The following is a 23,203-nucleotide window of genomic DNA, read 5'->3' as shown; positions in this document are numbered from 1 at the left end:
CCGGGCCCATGCGACACTCGACCTCTTCATTATGAACATGAACGATCACGTCTCCCAGCCGCTCGTTTGCAGAAACTCTGCTCGGACCACTATCCGGTGATGGCTAAAGTTCGAACTTTGGTGAATCGGAACGAGCGAACCCGGCGAAACAACCACCAAATCGACTGGAGCCGGTTTCAACGGTGCGTGAACGAGAACATCGATTACCAGCGGCATCCAGTGTTATTCGAAGACGTCGACGAGCAACTGCACGTCATCCAGGAGACGCTCTCCCTAGCCCGCGAACAGAATGCACCAAAGGCCCAGCAGGTAAGCAACATCCTAACCATTGATGTACTCACCAAAGATTTGATCCGTCTGCGAAATGTTACTCGCGGACAGTACCAACGTACTGAGCTACCTGCGCTTAAGACCCGGTGCAATCGCATGACTAAAACAACAACAACAATTCATATGAGCGCTCGTGGCAAAACTCCAACGAGGCCTGGATGTCCTGACAGATTATTTCACCAGCTGGAAAATCTGTATCAACGCGGCGAAGACCCAGGCGAAGATCATCTTCCCCCACTCGAAATCGCCCAGGCTTGTTCCGGCTGAGGACTGCAAAATCATCCTCAACGGCACGACTGTGGAATGGGCCAATGAGACCGACTACCTTGGCTTGACCCTCGATAGCAAGTTTATTTTCAGGCAACAGGTTGACAAGTGTAACGTTTTGTTGAAACTACTGTACCCTTTGATCAACCGCCGATCGTCATTGTCACTGAAGAATAAGCTTGCTGTCTACAAGCAAATCATCCTCCCTGTGATCGAATACGGCATGCCGGTCTGGGAGAGCTGCGCTAAAACTCATCACCTCAAACTCCAAAGAGTGCAGAACAAATTCCTGAGGATGATCCTCAACACCTCTCTCAGGACACGAACTTCTGAGGTCCACCGTATGGCTGGTATTAGAACACTCCACGAGCGCTTTGGTGAGTGTAACGATCGGTTTAGGGACCGTTGCTTAGCTTCGGATCAGGCAACTATTAGGGCGCTAGTTCCAATCTAGGTTATCAAATTCTCAATGTAAATATTAGTGTACATAGTAGTTAGGTTATCAAATTTAAAACAAAAAACCAGTGCCTCTTCAAGGCCATTATGTTGAATTTAACTTAAAAATAATTAATTAAATATGAAAAAAACACTGTATAATACTAAAGATGAAGGGCCAAAGCGGCCAAACACTTGGAATGTATAATTATTGTCAAACAAAATTGAAATGAAATAAAAATTAATTGTACTAGGGGGAGGGTCGCTCATACAAATGAGACACAAATTTCCACATAACTCGAGAACTAATCAAGCGAATGGAACCAAATGTGGCATGAGGGAGGTATTTTATGACAAGAAATGATTCTTCGACGCCAAAGTCCAAAAACCTCACAATTATTTGATAAATTCAATTCGGGGTTCACCTAAACTGCACCAAGTGGCTTTTCGACTGACTTGTGATCATTTGTTCATACCAGGACAACGGAAATAGTTCCATGTCAATTTAAGCGTACATTTGCAGTAGGATATCCTCAGTTATGGGGTTGACAGATATCCGATACGATTTGCGATCAATTAAATCTGCTAAACTTAAGTTTGAGCAGAAAAATCAGTAATTTTTCGTCGACACTTGGTGCGATTGGCTGAACCCCGACCAAATATCCCGAAGAACTTTCATCGAGCTTAGTCGTTAGATAATTTTCCATATGCCTATTGAGAACCCAACATATCATTAAAACTGTTCTCACAAAAAAAAACCTCACATTTCTAAAGCTGTTGAGCGTTCAGCATGCGCGCGGACCTGGAACGCTCATGTGGATTCGCTCCTGCTGTGTACTACTAGCAATTTTTTCTTTTGTGTTGTACAAAATACAACAGCGCTAGTGTGTTAAAGATTATAAAAATCTGCAATATCCAAGGATCAGGATTTTTTTATACTAAAAATCTCGACAAAACAAATAATTTAATTGAATACATTGTTTATATTATTGTGTCATAGATAATATTTACAATTTAAAATAGCATGCATATGAATGATCTAGTGAAATCATAAAATCTTTCAACGGAACAAATAATAGTATTTCAAGGATTCGATCAGAACTTCAAAAGGCAAGTAGGGACAGAAAGTTTTGAATCGAATTTAAAATACCACACATGATTGGGTTTAAAATCCTTAATTTAAGAAAAAACTTCAAAATTCTTTAGTCAGTTATAGAAAGTTTTCTAGAAATGTAAAAATGTTGACAGAAAATTTGATTGAACTGAATGCTAAATCTCAATCAGATCGTTGTGCCATGAATGACCTTTTAAATAAATTATCATAATTGTGTGAATTGATCGTAAATTATAAGATCCGCCTTTGCAAAGCATCAGTCCTCATAGAAATTTAGAATGTTGATACGACAAAAATCTTATAAAAATCTAGCAATCACTGTTTCTGAAAAAAAAACTCATACATAGGTCAGTGCAAAATTCCGTCACGGCTTCCGAACACTTTCACGTTCCAAGTCACTTTTTCGTTACATTTCACTGGTTTGTAGAATTAAAATTCACTATCCGGATGATTTTTTCCTTTTACCGCACCAACCTCACTTTTTTCCCTATCGGCACCAGCCCTGTTATGGAAAACCTTACGGGAGGTTCGTCGTCACTTGTTGCGATCAAGTCGCTTTCGCTCGAAGCGGCCGCGGAAAACCACCCGCACCAATAATGTGGCGCAAAACAGTTGGAAAATATGACCCCGTCCACCCCGTTTTTCGAGCAGGCATGCGGCGGCAAGACCGAAAGACGCCAAACGCGACTGATTGATAGACTAACGGCAACACACTCGAGAACCTGACTGACGGATAATCGTGCCGCGCGCGGACAATCGATCGCAGAACAACAATCGATCAACAACAGTCTCAGAAGTAGAACTGCTACTGGTCGAGGTTCTACGATCGGCACTGGCACTAGTGCTGCTTTTCGATGACGACGACGACGACGACGACGACAACGGCGACCAAGTGACGGTTTTAGGCAAGCAATTGCTCCTAATGACGGGGGGTGGGGAAATGATGAGAGCAACCGCGCAGCCCAACTACGCCGCCGCTGCTACATAAGCTGATGATGGTAAGTATTTTGCTGCGCTTGGTGTGTGGTGCCGCGCGATTGATTGGTGGCAGGTGCTAAGTGGCATAAGATGGTAATGCTCCTCTGTGTGTGCCGTCGTCGTCGTCGTCAGTTAGGTGTCCTACCGATCACACACTGCCAAGAAGATGACATAAGGCGGTGTCTTCAATTAGAGTGGGCTGATTCCACCTCGGGCGTAAGCATGTTTGATCGATAATCGATTAGGCGACATGCCGCCGGAGCTAATGGTTCGAAGAATTGTTCGAAATGGTATTTCCATAAAGGTTGGTGGTCAAAAGTCTTTGACAAAGGTGCAGCAGTGGGGGATTTTTGATAGAAAAATACGTCCAAAAAAGCAAGTTTCTTTCAAAGCCTATTACTAATTTCTGCAATATAATCATTGTACGCATTTTTTTCCAGTCAGAATTGAGATAAAATTTGACTCAGATATACTAATTAAATTAATATTATTCATCAAAGCAAAATATATTCACCGAAGTGTAAAATTTTTATTTCTCATGCAAATAACGATAGGCCCGAACATTTGTTGTGAAATCATTGCTCTTGTTCCGGTTTGATAAAAACCTTTACATATAATAACAAACTAAAACACTCCATTCATGGAAACAGTTATTAAGTAAACAATCAAATCTGGTGAAATGGGTAGCATTTTATTGAAATGTCTGTTTGCATACAAAATAACTCATGAAGGGGTTGACCGATTTGCAATAGAAAACATTCCAAGCATGCTTGAGCCAGTTCGTCTAGTTTGTCATTTTTTTTTTCCGGCAAAACGTTTTAATATTTTTAAATAAGAAATCATGTAGTTATTAGTTCATGAAACTGTAGTTAGCCTATTGCTTAACACCATCACATTCAGTCATCACTCAGTTGGTGAGTTTTGGTTACAAAATTTGTCGCACAAACAGAACTCAACATAAGTTAAGCAAACAACACGAGCCAAAGCAATCAACGTCAAGTACCCAATATGCAAACAATAATTATAGCGCCCTTCTCAGTTCTCATCTTCTACCGGCCACGAGCCGTTGCGATTCGATGTAAGTATCATGCATTCGAATCGCATCATTATACTTAAGTTGACCATAAACAACCTCATCGATGGCCATCATTGCCATCATAGCTCTTATGAGCCGCATATTGTAGAACCACGACTCATTTCTAACATGGCACATGTGTCAAACGGTTTGTGTGTAGCAAACAACACAGAAGACATCGCCGATCGAACTGCGTTTAGGCAAGAGCCAATATTGGTATACCACACGCATCAGCTTTTGGCATTGCTCAACTATTGGCCATCCGGTGCGGGGGGATGCGTCGTGCTTCTTACTTGCGCTCCATCAGAATCATCTGCTTGAACGATGATGACCGATGGACATTAGGGTGATAATGAAACTTGTGCGGGACAAATACATCTAAAATAAACCAAGAAAGGTCCAATGCATTCATGTGTTATCCCTAGTTTCATAAGATTGAACAATTTCTTCGCTGATTGGTGTTTATCGATCCACTTTAACCGGGATTTGGGCCAAATTTGGACAATCGGCCCTAAGAAATCTTCATCATTTTTTTTTTTACCAAATAAAAACATTCCAATTCGGCTCTGATTTCTCAATGCCCCGATTTTTTAAATGTAACACATTTGAAAAACAGTTCTACCCTATTGAACCTCCTCTGCACATTCGATCGTTTATTGTTTTTGGTGGGTGACTGAGCAAACAGTCAATCGCATAAGTTTGCCGAGTAGTTTGTTTAACTTATTTCGAGATGGATGCGACTCTTGGAAGACTTTAAAGCCGTTTGCTATTTTTGGAACGTAAAAATATTGATATCAGCAGCGCATGGATATGTGGCATGGATCTAACAACACAACATTCCAATGTTCTCATAGACGTGCAAATTTTATTCGCAGTACAAATAGCACTTGGTATCAAACAATTCAATGCCACAATCCACCACGTGGCGGCCAAATTAAGAATATATCAAAGTAGGTTTTTTTCTTTTTCCAAGGGTGATTTTATTCTTAGGCGATTATCTGGCACTTAATTTTCGTAGCGACTCAAAATAAGTGGAGATCTGAGATGTGAAGATCGAAGTAGGTTGTTAGGCGGAATGGATGCGAAAAAAAAATTGAAAAAAAAATTCGTTGTGAACAGTGAAATGAAATTTGTTATTTAAAAAAAAACACGTGTCTACTTTTCATATCCATGTTACCTAATTGTAGAAAAATGTATGAATGTATGTTTCGTGTATGTATTTTTTACCACATTGTCTATAAATAGCAGAGTATAAAATATTCACCTTCACGAAGCAACTACGGGTCGAAAATTGACAAACGTCCCATGACTATTCAAAACATAAAATGGCTTACTCAGTTTTCTTCTTTGCAAATTCATTCATTTGATTGGTACTGAGAATGGTCACTGCGTTTAAAAAAATCATAATTGGCCTTGATTTAGTTGACTTTTGGCACTAAAATTGTCCCGCAGTTAAACGTCGGGGTCAGATCTATGTGAGTAAGGCCGATACAAATATTAAAAACAATTATGTCTTCCCCCCCCCCCTCGGATTTTTTTGCCCCAAAAAAATATTTTGAGGGGGCAACAAAACAAATCCTTTTTCAGCTTTGCTGCAGCGCAGCATGCGTGAAAAAATAAAAATGACAGTTGTGCGTTGCTTCCGTATCGAATGGTGTGCCCTTGAAAACGCGAGTACTTTGAAAATTGGATTCCGTCAGACCTTAAGGATTTTCCATTAGATAAAAACATTTTTTCAATAATCTTTGCAGATGTCTGGAAAAACAAATTAGTAAAGATTGTGCCAAGTTACTAAAAAGTTAACTTTACTACATTTTTCATAGAAAAACACACATTTTAATAAAACCTCTGCATGCAGGATAAAAAGCGCCCATCTGATGTGCTTGATTATGGATGTCATAGTTTGAGAAGGGCATGTGCCAATATTATTTTTAAATAATAATTTATTTTTTTATTTTTAAATAATTAACAATTAAAAAGTAAAAAAGTAAGAATTGAAAAATGAGAAAATAAAAATGAAAGTGATGAGTGAGAAGTTATGAGTGATGAAAAGTGAGAAGTAGGAATTGAGAGTTCCACTAAAAAGCCCTCAATAGTTTGATAATCAATCGTGAATTGTAAGCTGAGATTTGGGATTTGGAGAGAACTAAGGAGTGAGATGGGAGAAGCGCGAAAAAATAATGAGTATTGAGTAGTGAGAAGCGATAGGAGAGCATCCATATATTACGTAACGCTTAGAGGAGGGAAGTAGGGATTGCCCGAAGTGTGACATAATTAATGGATCTCCCCTAAGCAAGCAGTAAGAAGTGCGAAATAAGATGTGATCAGTGAAAAAGCAAGTAGTGAGGTGAGAAGTAATAAGCGAGATACTTTGGGTGAGAAATGAGCAGTAAAAAAGCATGAAGAGGAATATGACAATTGACAAGTGTGATGTGAGAAGTGAGAAACGAGTCGTGAGAGGTGCAAGGTACAAGGAGTGAAATTGCAGAATAGAGAAAAAAAAAGCGAGAAGAGAGACGAAGGGAGAGTAGTAAATAGTATGGAGACTATTCAGAATAGCTTTTTTCAGCATAGATTTTCGGTCATCCAAGAAATCCCTGGAGTTAGGTCCTCCGATCTACACGCGTAACTAAAGATCCATCGGACTGTTTTAAATGTGGTACATGCCCTTTTGGATGTGAAGAATAGAATAAGTCAACGGCAGAGGTTTTTAGTCATCCAAGAAATCCCTGGACTTAGGTCCTCAGATCTACACGCGTAATCAAAGATCAATCGGACTGTTTCAATTATGGCACATGTCCTTCTGGTTGTGTAGAATAGAATGAGCCAAACTAAGAGATTCTAGGTCATTCAAGAAATCCCTGGAGTTGGGCCTTAAGATCTACACGCGACACTAAAGATGTATCGGATTGTTTTAAATGTGGTACATGCCCTTTTGGATGTGTAGAATAGAATATGTCAACAGCAGAAGTTTTCGGTCATCCAAGAAATTCCTGGAGTTAGGTCCTCAGATCTACACGCATAACTAAAGATCAATCAAACTGTTTTAAATGTGGTACGTGACCTTTTGGATATAAAGAATAGAATAAGTCAACGGCAGAAGTTCTCGGTCATCCAAGAAATTCCTGGAGTTAGGCCTTAAGATCTACTTGCGTCATTAAAGATGTATCGGGCTGGTTTAAATGTGGTACATGCCTTTTTGGATGTGTAGAATATAATAAGTCAACGGCAGAGGTTTTCGGGCATCCAAAAAATCCCTGGGGTTAGATCCTCAGATCTACACGCGTAAGTAAAGATCAATCGGACTGTTTTAAATGTGGTACGTGACCTTTCGGATGCGAAGAACAGCAAAAGTCGACGGCAGAGGTTCTCGGTCATCCAAGAAATCCCTGCAGTTAGGTCCTCAGATCTGCACGCGTAACTAAAGTTCAGTCGGACTGTTTCAATTATGGCACATGTCCTTTTGGATGGTTAGAATAGAATGAGCCATCGTAAGAGATTCTGGGTCATCCAAGAAACTCTTGGAGTTAGGTCTTAAGATCTACACGCGACACTAAAGATGTACCGGGCTGTTTTAAATGTGATACACGCCCTTTGTGGATGTGTAGAATAGAATAAGTCAGCGGCAGAGGTTCTTGATCATCCAAGAAATCCCTTGAGATTGGCACACAGGTCTGCACGAGTAACCGAAGATAAATCGATCGATTTTAAATGTGGTACATGCCCATTTTAAATGGGAAAATGGTAAATGCATCATGAAACAATCATGATTATCCTTAAACAATTGAAAAATGCTCTTTAAAAAAATCTGATCATTTTTCCTCAAATTATTGAACAAATTACCTTGGAATATATAAAATGCTCCGTAAACATTTGAAAAGTGTACCGTAGAAACGAAAAAAATGTACCGTAAACAATTGAAAATGCTCCTAAGAAAAACAAAGATTTGCTATTTAACTAATGATAATTGCGCAGTATATTGATATAAGAATTATTGTGAAATAGTTGAAAAAGTACCTTGAAATTGGCTATCATAAAGTAGAATCTTATGCACCATTGTATAGCCCCTGGAGTATGATGCTGATTGTTTTGCTTGGTAACCCTATTCAACAGAAAAATGCTCCGAAAACTAAGGAAAATGCTCCCTAAAAAGAAGAAATACTCCTTAAACCAATAAAAAATGCTCCTTAACCTGAGAAAATGCTCCTTAAACTAAAAACAGTGCTCCGTAAAAATGAGATGCTCCATAAACTTATACAAAATGTCGTCTTAGCCTACAAGCAATTCAAAGCATTGTTGAAGAAATTGTGCACCAGACTGCTCATAGACAAACAGACGTCCCATACAACTGCACATCGCATAAACATGCTTGACGATACGAATTTCATTGAAATCACATTGCATATAATGCTAATAGGTTTATTCATCAATTTCCCTGCATAACCACAAAAGATATCTTAGTTACAAGATAAATATTGTCGCTTCGGTTCCCTTTGTTCTGCTGTCCGAAACATGTTGGGTACCGAACTGTCAAATTGTATGTATTTTTCCTTCATTGACTTTAATACCCTATCCTCGCCAGCAAAAGATGTTCCGGACAGCCACGACCATTTTTATCTTGTAACTTGAATATCTCTTATAACCACCCACGGCTTGAGGAACTCGAAATTGTCGAAATCTGCGCTTACAAAATTTTCTAAGGAGCATTTTCAATTGTTTACGGTACATTTTTTTCGTTTTTACGGTACACTTTTCAAATGTTTACGGAGCATTTTATATATTTCAAGGTAATTTGTTCAATAATTTAAGGAAAAATTATCAGTTTTTTAAGGAGCATTTTTCAATTGTTTAAGGATAATTTCATCTGTTTTAATGGACAATTTTTGAGCTGCCATTTTAAATTATTGAATATGATGTATCTACGGCATAGGTTGTCGGTTATCCAAGACATACCTAGAGCAAGGCCTTAAGATCTACTACAACACAAAAGAGAATTGCCCTTTGTGGTGCATAGGTACAGGGCATGTATCATATTTGAAATAATCCAATTGCTGTATGGTTACTTATGTAGATCTAAACGCCTTATTCCAGGGATTTTTTGCACAACCAAGAATTCATACTATTCTATTCTATGCATCCCAAAGGGCATGCTCCATATATGAAACAATCCAAGTAACCTTTGGTTACGCATGTAGACTAGACGCATGTAGATCAAAAACACTGGCGGAGCCAGCTATTGTTATTTGGTGGGGCACCGCTTGGTGCAAGAATAATAGCCGTTGAGAATAATTTTGTGATTGCATCGTGTGGTGCCCCACCTCTGTCTCCGCCAGTGATCAAAAATCTATGCTGAGTACGCGTTCTACTCTATGTTTCATGAAGGGCATAAGTCGGTTTTGGCACAATCCATTTGATCTATAGTTACGCATGTAGATCTAAGAGCTTATTCCAGAAAGGCACCAAGGCACGCTCTTGCCTCATGTTCTGTTCAGGATGCATCTCTGATCCAAGTAATCTTTGGTTCCGCATGTAGATCCAAAGGCCTATTCCATGGATTTCTTGGACGACCTAGAATCTATACTGGGTACGCATTCTATTCTATGTGTCATAAAGGGCATGTACCATGTTTAAAACAATCCGATCGATTTTTTGATGCTCCTATAGACCTTATGGCCTTGATCCAGAGATTTCTTGGATCATCAAGAAACTATGATGTGAACACTTTCTATTCTACGTATAACAAAGGGCATATATCACATTCGAAGCAGTCCAATAGATCGTTGGTTACTCATGTAGGCCTTAAGGCCACTCCAGGAATTTCTTGGAAGCGTGATACATGTACCGTGAACAGAAAATCGTGATTTGGCTCCGTAATGCACAAAGTTACATGCGCCCACCAAATAAGTTGAAGAATAAATATATCTTGTATTCATACATCAACTAGATACACGTAAATTTAGCAAAAAAAAAAATGTTTCATAAGCTTTCATTGCAGTGGATACGAGAATATGACTTATATTGGATAAATTGATACTTGATTCTTCTGTCAGTCCACTGCTGTTTGTTTACATTTTTTGGCTGGCGCGTTTCAACCCGCATGGTTTTAATTTGCACGAAAATGCAGCGCTTCAGAAAAAAACGCTTTCTCGGAATATAATTGGTTTTTCGTCCAAATTTTTATTCCGTATTATAGATGATAAGTTAAATTAGTGGTTGAACATTAAAAGTACATAATTTCGACCATTATCATCGTTAAATTCGAAGATTTGCTTAGAGGGCACATTGAACGTTTCTCCCCTATTCATGCATTTCTTGAAACTCATAAGTGCTTCTAAACAATACTATCAAAACATATTTCAATATATACGACCAACAACGAAACATTTTTAAAATAGAAGATTTAAAATGCAGAAGATTTGATGAGATATAATCTACTGTCGAAGAATCATGCATCAAATGGCAATTCAATGAAACGGTAGATAGAATAGACATTACAAAAAAAGAATTCAATCCAGTGATTAGATAGACACGTTTATGCGAGTAACTTCAATTTATCAGGCTAAATTTTAAAATTTCGCATTGTTAAAGTGCTACTATCTTGGAATAGTTCTATTTCCTGAATTACATGCACCACATAATATTATAAACTCCAGAACAGGTTACGTAATAGTACCCACGAAGGGTTGTATGACATTCGCCAGAAAGTCATTTGCCAGAAGGCCTTTTGCCAGAATCAATTTGCCAGAATGGACCATTCCCCAGAAAGTCGTTTGCCAGAATGTACCATTCCCCAGAATGCACCATTCCCCAGAATTGGTCGTCACTAATTTGCCATGCGCGCGTTTGCCCAGTATGCGCAATAATTCTTAACGCCATGAATAGGCATAACTATGAACAGCGTTAAAAGAGAGGGTCATTTGGAATAAGGGACATTTTTTTAAATTTTGCTTTGTTGTTGTTGTATAGTTGTTTTCTACTGAGGAATAAAACACCGCACCGGTCGATAATAGAATTGAAAATAACTAATCTGTACATAAGACGTATGCATACATAAGCCGAGTATAATAACTTGCCTGGATTAAGGCAAAAATGGCGGATGTGATCCTTTCTTTCAAATAGGTGTTTGCCCGGATTAAGGCAATGGTGGGTGTGATCCCTTCTTCCAAAATAGGTGCTTACCCGGATTAAAGTAATGGTAGATGTGAATTCTTCTTTAAAAATAAGCGTTTGCCCAAATCAACGCAATGGTTGATGTAATTCCTTCTTTAAAAGTAGGCGCTTGCCCGGATTATGGCAATGGTGGATGTGATCCCTTCTTTAAAAGCAGGCGCTTGCCGGGATTAAGGCAACGGTGGATGTGAACCCTTCTTTGAAAATAGGCGATTGCCAAAATTAAAACAATGGTCGATATGATCCCATCTTCAAAAGAAGGCGCTTTTCCGGATAAGGGTAATTGTGCATGTAATTCATTCTTTAAAAGAAGGCGCTTGCTCAGATTAAGGCAATGGTGGATGTGGTCCCTTCTTTAAAAGTAGGCGTTTGCCTCAAATGAAGTAAAAAGTAGGCGCTTGTCCAAATTAAAGCAAAAGTGGATCCCTTCTTTGAAAATAGGCGTTTGTCAGAAATGAAGCAATGGTGGATATGATCCATTTATTTAAAAAAGGTGCTTGCTCCGATTAAGGCAAGGATAGATGTTATCCCGGTGTCCTCCTTAGCCTAGCGATAAGATGCTCGGTTATAAAGCAAGACTATGCTGAGGGTGACTGGGTTCGATTCCCGGTGCCGGTCTAGGCAATTTTCGGTTTGGAAATTGTCTGGACTTCCCTGGGCATAAAAGTCTCATCGTGTTAGCCTCATGATATACGAATGCAAAAATGGTAACTTGACTTAGAAACTTCAAGGTTAATAACTGTGGAAGTACTAAATGAACACTAAACAGTGAGGCGGCTTTGTCCCAGTGGGGATGTAATGCCAATGAAGAAGAAGATGTTATCCCTTCTTCAAACGTAGGTAGTTGCCCGTGTCCGTGTTAGAATATGTCAATTGTGGATATGATTCCTTCTTTAGAAATAGACATTTTGCCTAGACTTGTAGATATAACTTTTTCAATGAAAGCAAATGGCGTCTAGTATGACTTAAACTGATATTATCCAATTGTAGATATGATTTAATTTTGAAATGAAGTCTGCGTGACGTAATTATGGCTTTAAGTCTGCGAAAACGTAATTATAGCTTTAAGCTGTCTACACAAAGACTGCTCTGAGGACGGGTTGTATTTCTATTCGAACAAACTTAAAGATCAACATTCGGAAACCTCAAAATAGCTTCAAAGGCTAAAGATCGCAACTGTATGTTGTGCGAGGCTCGGGATAACGTAGATGATATGGTCCAATGTGACAATTGCGACCTATCGTTGCACTGGAGTGACAAAAAGCGTCAAAGAATCTTCGTTGATGTTACTCCAAAAAATTTCTCGACGTTTCATGCATTTTTAAGTCATTTGGCATCGAAAACAAAAATTCGATTTTCGACTTTTCTTTTAGTTCCCCCTTGGAAAAATTTTCATGCGTAAAAATTTCAAAACTTTGATGAATTTTAATCATGTCCGATTGCGCTCAAATTTTGCATAGGATCATATTTTGGGGTAATGAAACTTGTGAGCAATATCGTTTTTTGAAATTCGAAAATGTCTTTTCATTGGCACCCTACTGCAGGTACCAAAACATTCTAAGAAGGTTCCAGCCAAAAAGACGGGAGCTGTTGAACCCAATTTCGAAGGATCGTTGGAACTACTACAACAGGAGAAGAGCGAAAAGGTTAAGCGACTGAAGGACGAAAAAATCCTCCATGAAAATCGGCTGGAAATTGAGCGAGAAATCATGCGAAGGAAACGGTTGCAGCAGCGAATAGCCAGAAGAGTCGGACGATGAAGGAGACGAATATACCCGTGCTGTAAAGATTGGTTGAAGGGAAGGAAGGGAGGAAATGTATAGATCGGTCATCGGACCGGATATAGTCTGCATACCGTATCGAACGACAACGCAAAAATATCCACAAGGCCACATGGAGATCACCTAATCAAGAAACGGAAAACCAAATCGACCACGTTCTAATCGACGGTAAATTATTCTCCGACATCACGAACGTCCGCACTTACCGCAGTGCGAATATTGAATCCGACCACTACCTCGTTGCAGTATGCCTGCGCTCAAAACTCTCGACGGTGTACAATACGCGTCGGAGTCGTCCGCCGCGGCTAAACATTGGGCGGCTACAAGACGGTAGACTAGCCCAAGACTATGCGCAGCAGCTGGAAGTGGCACTCCCAACGGAAGAGCAGCTAGGCGCAGCATCTCTTGAAGATGGCTGGAGAGATATTCGATCCGCCATTGGAAGCACCGCAACCGCTGCACTAGGCACGGTGGCTCCGGATCAGAGAAACGACTGATATGACGGCGAATGTGAGCAGTTAGTTGAGGAGAAGAATGCAGCATGGGCGAGATTGCTGCAACACCGCACGAGGGCGAACGAGGCACGATATAAACAGGCGCGGAACAGACAAAACTCGATTTTCGGAGGAAAAACTCAAAGGTGCAGCCCAATCGGGTTGTACGCAAAGGTGACGTAGGACTACGTAGCTATTCGAAATTGATGGTAATAATAATTTGTGTCGTTTTATTAACATTGAGCAAACTGCTTGGAGGCCAACTGAATCAAGAAGTCGAATGGTTGTTCCCAGTCGGGTGGACTTTGAGTCTCTAACCTTGGAATTAAGATGACTCATCGGTCGCTGAAGCCATTCGACTGGCTTTCAGTCGGGGACATCACAATCCTTACTTTGCCATGTACGCTTACATCGCGGGCGAAAACCAAACGTTTCAAATAAATATATTTGCGTTTGGTTTCACGCCACTTCTGATTCTGCTTATTTTTCCTTTATTTCGGCCATTTTTGAGGATGGTGTCCTCCAAAATGGTCTTTATACAAAAGAAGGTTGATCTGACAATCCGATATGAACTTTCTTCAAAGTGCAAAACTCAATCGTAACTAGCAAATTTGATAGTGCGGCGAAGAGAAATGATGCAATTAATTTGAACGGATGGAATCACTAACAGCAACCAAGCTACCACGTTTAACCCGATGCCGCCGAAACAATCAATTTTCGCAATTAATTCTTTCTTTCCATAAAATGCTGGTCCTGAGAAGAATCAATTTTCTTTTCCCAATGCGTCTTTCCAATAACTAACTGCATCCAAACGTTTGTCAGCACCCTGCGTTGAAATTGTCAAACCGCCACTTTATGATTTTGCGCCAAGCCTTCACTATTTGGAATAAATTTTCAGCATTGCCACTGCTAACCACGCCTTCGTGCTGCTGTATCCGCTTCGCTGCATCACATTTTGTCCAACCGCTCATTATACAAAAGATTGATCCGAAATAATCTTTCTTCAAAGTACAAAACTCAATCGTAAATAGCGAATTTGATAGTCCGTCGGAGGGAGATGATGCAGTAAATTTGAATGGATGGGATCACTAACAGCAACCAAACTACCACGCCAAACCCGATACCACCGAAACAGTCCATTAACGCAATTAACTCTTTCTTTCCATAAAATGTTGTTGTTGAGAAGAACCAATTTTCTTTTCCCAATGCGCCTTTCCAATAACTAACTGCATCTAATCGCTTGTCGAACCCTTGCGTTGCAACTGTCCGACCGCCACTTGATGATTTTTCGCTCAGCCTCTAAAATTTGAAATAAATTTTCAGCATTGCCACACTGCCACCCACTCCTTCGTGCTGCTGTGTCCGTTCCGCTACTCGAATGTCAAACCGCTCGAATCAAAATGGCTCGCGCGCGCCGGACAGCAGCTTTCTTGTATTCAATAGATTAAGCCCGTTAGCCCCGCCCCTTTGTGAGCTGATATGGGTGTAAATAAAATGTGCACTCATAACGATTAATGAAGGGGCGGGGCTAATGGAATTACTTCATTAGATATAAGAAAGCTGGTTTTCGGCGCACGCGAGTCATTTTGATGGAAATTCCGCAGACAATGTCAGAGAATGTTATTTGCCACTGCCTTGCAAGCGGAAAAAAGGCAAAAATTAATGAGATTTTAAAAAAATAGGTTTTACGTAAAACAAATCAAAACAAGGCACATAAAAATAATAATAATAATAACAATAATTAGAATTGAAGTTGGAGGGCCAAGCCGGCCGATCACTGTACATGTTTAAAAAATAATTGTAGAACAAAAAATGTTTAAATAAAGAAGAATTTTACTACTACTACGCGCGCGAGCCATTTCGATCGAGATTCCGCAGACAACGGGCCGTTCGAAGAATGACAAATTCTAAGAATCCTATGAAATTTTCTCGATTCTGAATTTGGTTATGAGATGTAGTTTGTCTAAGATGCGTTTTGTTGCTAGGAATAACAACAGAAATTTCACTCAAGACGAAGCTTCACAAAACATTATCTTAACATTACAAAAGACAACATTTTATACAAAAGAAGGTTGTTCCGACTATCCGAAATAATCTTTCTTCAAAGTACAAAACTCAATCGTAAATAGCAAATTTGATAGCTCCTCGAAGATGCAGTAAATTTGAATGGATGGAATCACTAACAGCCACCAAGCTACCACGCCAAACCCGATGCCACCGAAGCAATCCATTTTCGCAATTAACTCTTTCTTTCCATAAACTGTTGGTCCTGAGAAGAACCGTTTTTCATTTCCCAATGCGACTTTCCAATAACTAATTGCATCCAAAACGCTTGGAGGCACCTTCCGATGAAACTGTCCTACCGCCACTTTATGATTTTTCGCTAAGCCTCCAAAATTTGGAATAAATTTTCCACATAGCCACTGCCACCCACGCCTTCATGCTGCTGTGTCCGCTCCGCTGCATCGAATGTCGAACCGCTGTTTGTGGAATCCCGATCAAAACGGCAGCAGCTTTCTTGTATTTAATAAATTAAGCCCGTTAGCCCCGCCCCTTTGTGAATGATATGGGTGCAAATAAAATGTGCACTCATAACGATTAATGAAGGGGCGGGGCTAATGGAATTACTTCATTAGATATAAGAAAGCTGGTTTTCAGCGCGCGCGAGCCATTTTGATGGAAAATCCGCAGACAATGTCGGAGAATGTTATTTGCCACTGCCTTGCAAGCGGGGAAAATGCAAAAATTAATGAGATTTTAAAAAAATAGGTTTTACGTAAAACAAATCAAAACAAGACACGTTACATTTTTAGCGAAGAGTCCTAGTTGGAAAATGTATCACAAATGAAAAAAAAATTGTTTTGCACTTTTTTTCCCAAGCAATTTTGTCAAAAATCCAAAAACCAAATATATAAGAAAGGCGAAGTATTTTTCACGCTAATCACGCTATAATCTAACACATGAGATTCAAAATAATTATTACCATTGGGAAAAAGTATATCTTTGTCGTCATTTTTCAACGAATTATAACTGAAAGTCCATCTTCCACTCTCAAATTGACTTTTCAATTTTTATGGCTCAAATTCATCTGGGGGATTACTAGGTAGTAAATATAGTCACTACATGGGAAATAATAAGTAGAGCTCTTGTTAATAAACAGAAAAACATATAATTTGTTGGTGGCAATATAATTTATAGCCTTATAAATGGTTAAACCGCTTTTTGCGGAATCCAGATCAAAATGGGTCGAGCGCTGGAAAGCAGCTTTCTTGTATTCAATAAATTAAACCCGTAAATTTGAATGGATGCAATCACTAACAGAAACCAAGCTTCCACGCCAAACGCCGATGCCACCGAAACAGTCCATTTTCGCAATTACCTCTTTCTTTTCATAAAATGTTGGTCCTGAGAAGAACCAATTTTCTTTTCCCAATTCCCATTCCAATAATTAACTGCATCCAATCGCTTGTCGACACCTTGCGTTGCAACTGTCCGACCGCCACTTGATGATTTTTCGCTAAGCCTCCAAAGGGTGAAATAATTTTTCAGCATTGCCACACTGCCACCCATTCCTTCGTGCTGCTGTGTCCGCTCCGCTGCATCGAATGTCGAACCGCTCTCTGTGGAATCCAGATCAAAATGGCTCGCGCGCGCCGAACAGCAGCTTTCTTGTATTTAATAAATTAAGCCCGTTAGCCCCGCCCCTTTGTGAGTTGATATGGGTGTAAATATAATGTGCACTCATAACGATTAATGATATAATAGGTATAAGAAAGCTACTTTTCGGCGCGCGCGAGCCATTTCGATCGGGATTCCGCAGACAACGGACCCGACAACGCAGAATGACAAATTCTAAGAATCCTATGAAATTTTCTCGATTCTGAATTTGGTTATGAGATGTTGTTTATCTTAGATGCGTATTGTTACGAGGAATAACAGCAGAAATTTCATTCAAGACGAAGTTTCTCCATATTACCAAACATTATCTCTTGGCATCTGTCTGTCCGAGCGACGTTCACCGATGGGTAATTGCTGTAGAAAGTTTCCACTGAGGTGGCGTCTTCATTGATTTTATACAAAAGAAGGTTGATCCGACTATCCGAAATAAACTTTCTTCAAAGTGCAAAACTCAATCGTAAATAGCGAATTTGATAGCGCGTTGGAGGGAGATGATGTAGTGAATTTTAATGGATGGAATCACTAACAGCAACCAAGCTACCACGCCAAACTCGATGCCACCGAAACAGTCCATTTTCGAAGTTAACTATTTCTTTTCATAATATGTTGGTCCTGAGAAGAACCAATTTTCTTTTCCCAATGTTCCTTTCCAACTAACTGACACCACAATTTGTAATAAATTTTCAGCATCGGCACTGGCGGTGCGGGATCGTCACAGTGCTATTTTTATGGTCAACCTTTTCTTCATATGAAATTCTGGTTCGTTGTGGTTGAATGATCTGCAGCAACACATCGAGCACCACCACCACCAATGCGATGGATTTTCTTTGAAAATGTTATTAGCGCCTCCGTGATGCTGTGTCCGCTCCGCTACGATCGCTTTGATGCGTCTGCTATGCGTAAAATCTTGTTCAAACTGAGGATTAGATCCAAACCCGCAAATGATTAATTTTTGATATCTGTGCTAGTGATGCATGTACGTGATTGGTTAGTTTACCTATTTCTAAACATTTTATCAATTATCAATAATAAATAGTTAAAAATCAGTATTTTCAAATAAATGCAAAGAAGCGTTGACTCATCCTTGATCGAATGATCCAAAAAAATTGAAAATCCATCGAGAAACGGCTTAGATATTAAAGTTTAAAGTCTATCATATTTTCGTGACGGTCCCCGATTTTCGCAATCGTAAAGTGTACCCCAACATAGAAAACACAGACGTAGTCCTACGTCAAAAGCGTCAGCAGGAAGATCGAGACCGTGAAGAGACGGAGCAACTGTACCGCGCTAATAACACATGAAAGTTCTATGAGAAGTTGAACCGTTCACGTAAGGGCCTCGTGCCACAGCCTGATATGTGTAAGGACATAAACGGGAACCTTCTTATGAACGAGCGTGAGATGATCCAAAGGTGGCGGCAGCACTACAAAGAGCACCTGAATGGTGATATGGCAGACGAAGATGGCGGTATGGTGATGGACCTGGGGAATGTCGGACAGTAACCCGGTTGAGATGGTTCTTGACAACGATCCGACGGGCACAAGGAGGCGAGGTGTGCAGCGGGCAAGGTGGATCGATCAGGTGGAAGATGACTTGCGGACCCTCCGTAGACTGCGTGGTTGGCGAAGTGTAATTATGGACCGAGCCGAATAGAGAAGACTCTTATATACCGCACAGGCCACTTCGGCCTTGGTCTGAATAAATAATAACAATAATGATCTTATTTTTCATATTATACTATAAACATAACAAAATTTCTCGCCGAACGCAACTTGTTTAAAAAATCGGTTTCTATAGGAAACAACTAAACAAGATTCTGCGTCGAATGCAATCCGTCTAAGTGCTAAAAAAATGAGCAAGACTTTTTGCACTTTTTTTCACAATAAATAGTATTTTGACCAAAATTCTAAGCCCATCGTCCGATCTGGCCAATTTTCAATGGGATATTTTGCGTCGAATGCAATTTAATTTGAACAAATCAAGTGAGGAAAATTGCCTGAAAAATAATTGACATTTTTTTACGTATAACGATTTTTTCGTATAAATTTGTATTTTGGCCTTAACTTTCGATCCCATAGTCCGATCAAGTTACGGTGGGGTGCCGACAACCGACCAGTGCAGGGAACCGACCACCTTCCCCTACCATATGTATAATGGAAAACGAAATGGTCCCAGAATAATTTTCAAAATAATAATGAGTTTTAGAACGTTGGCAAGTTCTAAACTAACACTAAATACGGTTAAGGGCAGTGCAAGTTTTATATTTTTGTTCAATTTTTTTCCGCTGCAGTATTTTGCAACATTATTGTCATTTTATTACAATTGAAGGATGTTTCCACTTTGATTACGCTTTTTAGATTGCAAGAGAGTTAGCAAAGATTGTGCTTTCTGGATAGTTGCACCACAGTGAAACTAGCTGTGCTGCTTTGGTAGCGCTTGTAGATGCGCATCCAGGTCTTAAGAAGCGTAAAACGTTTTTTTTTCAGGACCATTATTTGAAATGGAAGAGAGCGGATTATAAATATATTTGCTTAAAACTAGAAACCCCTTGGGATGTGAGTTCTGGAAGCATTGAGTTTAGTCAGAATAATTTGCTGATTAAAATTTATGTACTTGGCGGCGTTAATTTACTCGGGACGATCAGTTGAACTAGATATAACGGAATCTGAGAGATATAGAAAATTTAATATCGCATGCTAGAAAATTATCCTGAAGTTCATTTTGGTATTCACAGACTTAGTAGTCATAGAAAGATTACCTGATGGATCAGTTATTTCAGAACTTACAAAATAATAAAGTTGCTGGTTTGCACAAAGGCGTCTGAAAAGGCTTATAAAAGGCATGTTGAGAAAAATGTATGTCAAAAAAATATTTTCTCCTCACCCTTTAAAATATAAAAGAGGTGATAGTCTATATGACTTAAAACGAATACAAAAGTCTACGGACATAAAATCAAACGAATTATAATTGTAAGACCATTACAAAATACAATACTGCCGATAAAGAAGAGCGCAAACATGCATGATTGTAAACACCACTGGAGTATAAATAGAAATAGGTGAACATATGACCTGCGATGCCGGTCCAGTTAGCTGGGTGGTACACAAAAGAAAGCATCACCCAAACAGAAAGAAGAATAAGAAGACAAATATTTCGCGCTGTGAAAATTTCGTTTTTTTTAATAATATTTTATATTACATGATATTTCAGAATTTTAGAATTAAGGATATTGAGCATCTATATATCTACAAAAAAGAAACTTCTAATGAGGAAGATAATATTCGAAAGTTACAATGGATACATATTACAGCAATGCGTTGTCCTATAATCGAACGCAGAGGAGATAATGGCAGAAGTCTCAACTGAAGTTTAAACTCGGCATAATAAGAACTAGGATTTGTTACCCATTGAGGTGCTTAAGTTTATTTTGCTGTGCCCTTTTAAATTTTTCTTTTGTAAGCTATATATTCATTTCGTCAATTGTAAGAAAACTCATATTGATTTGGAGTCACACACTTTGAAAAGTAATATTTATGATCGCTAAACCAACTTCGATTAGCATGCAACAAAAATACACAAGTAGGAGATGGGCGATGACTATTGGCTTGATTTTAGGTGTCCATGGATCATGCAGCAGCCGGGAGTGCCAGGAGCATCGTGGTTCCAAATCTGTTCCAATCAAACAACAACGAATGAAAAATGATCAAAGCCAATTAGAGAAGTGTTAGCGGGTCTTTATCTCGAATATGGGAAGGAGGGGCATAGCCCTAGCTAAGCATAGACTGCTTTTATGCCTTAGCTATAACGATTTTCATTGGTGTTTCTACCTCACGCAACAGTTAAACAATATAGCCAGCTGATGCCATATTAAAATTAGAAAACATCTCAATCATATTGATAATATTCACATTTAAAAAAGGTGGTGATATTTCGTTGCCGGAAAACTCATGAGGCAAAAAGCCTTTTAGCCGGCAGCTCTTAGGGAACAACGTATCACGCGTCGGCGCATGCGTGGAGATGCGAGTACATTGTGTGAAATTTCAGTTTTTCCTACATTCCTATCTATTATTTTGACACTTTTTTCGCCTAACCTACATAATTTCACGTTTGCGTTTTGGGGACTCTTCCCCTACATGTATTTGTTACACATTTTTAAAACCGTTCATATTCGTCAATATTCGCCCATTTACTCCTCTATCCAAAGTCCCTAACGAATGCCATTCCCTTGTTGTTTTCTTCAAGGAAATGTTTGTTCTGCCATACCCGAGTAGACGAAAATAGCTCAATAATATCAAATGTTGATAAGATAGCAAAATGAGATATGGGCATGATTGATATAAGAGATAAAAGATCAGACGATAATATCAATATTTTACACTACAATATCATGAGAAGATCAAGTTATGCTATTTGTAATAAGTGATCAATATCATGTTCCATTAGTTTGTTCTTATCAATAGCATACCTTGATATTTAAATGGTGTTCTATTTTTCAATATTGTTGCCTGTTTTTTATCTCTTATATCATTCAAGTCCATATTATGTTTTGTTATTCTGTTCATAGCTTCTGCCCGGGTAGAAATAAAACATCACATAAGAACACATATTTCAACGCAAACATCGGCATCGTGCTAATTCAAATATTATAAATGCCCTTCCGTTTCTACTGTTATACTGTATTCCCTAACATCAACTAATCCGCAAGTTTTTCGGTTCTGCAAAACTAATATGAATTGCGTAAGAATCAAGATACTAAACTTTAAACAAGCTTGTGAAGCATGATTTTTTTATTTTTGATTTTTGTCTATTGGATATTTGTCTATATATGAGCCTCCCGAATAAACAAATGAAAAACAATACGCAAAACTGCTTCATGCTTATAAAAAAATCTAAATCTAATTTGGTTATCACTTTATACCTTTTTCCGAATAAAAACTCCAATCATAGGAACAATCTTTGTATCTCTATTTTAATATAATTCTTAGGCAACTAGCAATCAAATAATCGTTAAATTTCGGATCTCACAAACCAACGCAAGTATCCGGTTCGTTTCTAACGTTGCCAAAAACTTGAGAATCATTCCCGGACACATCACTTCCGCTTTCCGTTTTTATGTGGATTGAAATCGCACTATTATCGCCGATTTCTCATTGCTTCCAGCTCGATGCTTCACAGCCACATTGATTACGCGCTCAGCCTTGTATTAGCAAACAGCACGATTACAACATTCCCCGCTTCCAGGCTGTGTTGATTATATAGGAACAGGTGCGCAACGAGATTAGAATGCCACAGCCACATACGTACGCTCGATCCACGGGGGGTATCACTTTCACGAACACAATTTTATTGTGTTCTGCACTGGATTGCAATTATTATCCAATTTTCCGCCGATTTGCAACTCACACAATTTTCGAAACGACACACGGGCTCTCGGTGACTCGGATTCGCCGATTGTGGTTCAAGCGATCTTACGATCTGTTGGTCGGGTATCGCCGATCAGCTGCTGAATGTATACTACGCCAACAGACGGTCGCCTGGAACCGTGAGTCCCTCGAGCCTTCGCCGGAAATTTCCACCCGCAGTCCAGAACCGACGACGACAACGACGAGAAAATTTCGAACAACGAAAACCGTTCTTAGCTCCGATCAAAACACCGACAACCGAAAACGTTTGATTCGAAGACGTGCTGCGCTACCCATCCGCCTGATGGGGGAGTAAGAAACGTTTTGCGAGCGATTCGACGGCGACGTCTACGACCCGGTCGAGGGGTGGCGAGAGTTGCAATATAGTTCTTCTCGCGGCTAGTGAAACTGTCAAGCAGCGACTTAAATTTATAGGGCCCATAATTTGTGATGAAATGTCAATTCCAATCCCGGATGAA

The 23,203-nt window shown here is 39.4% G+C and overlaps 1 protein-coding gene across 1 annotated transcript in view; it reads right to left on the bottom strand.

Annotated features, from left to right (window-relative positions):
* The window catches only part of LOC134204445 (uncharacterized), a gene marked incomplete at its 3' end in the record, with an annotated part of 106,972 nt that extends 83,919 nt beyond the window's left edge, over window positions 1-23,053 (bottom strand). The window contains exon 1 of the mRNA XM_062679270.1: window positions 22,623-23,053. The remainder of the gene's footprint in view (window positions 1-22,622) is intronic.
* Window positions 23,054-23,203: the final 150 nt, after the last annotated feature.

The sequence above is a fragment of the Armigeres subalbatus genome, unplaced genomic scaffold, assembly GCF_024139115.2.
Source record: "Armigeres subalbatus isolate Guangzhou_Male unplaced genomic scaffold, GZ_Asu_2 Contig584, whole genome shotgun sequence".
Classification (NCBI taxonomy): domain Eukaryota; kingdom Metazoa; phylum Arthropoda; class Insecta; order Diptera; family Culicidae; genus Armigeres; species Armigeres subalbatus.
Note: the sequence above shows the minus strand (reverse complement) of the source record. Positions and strands in the feature narration are given on the sequence as shown.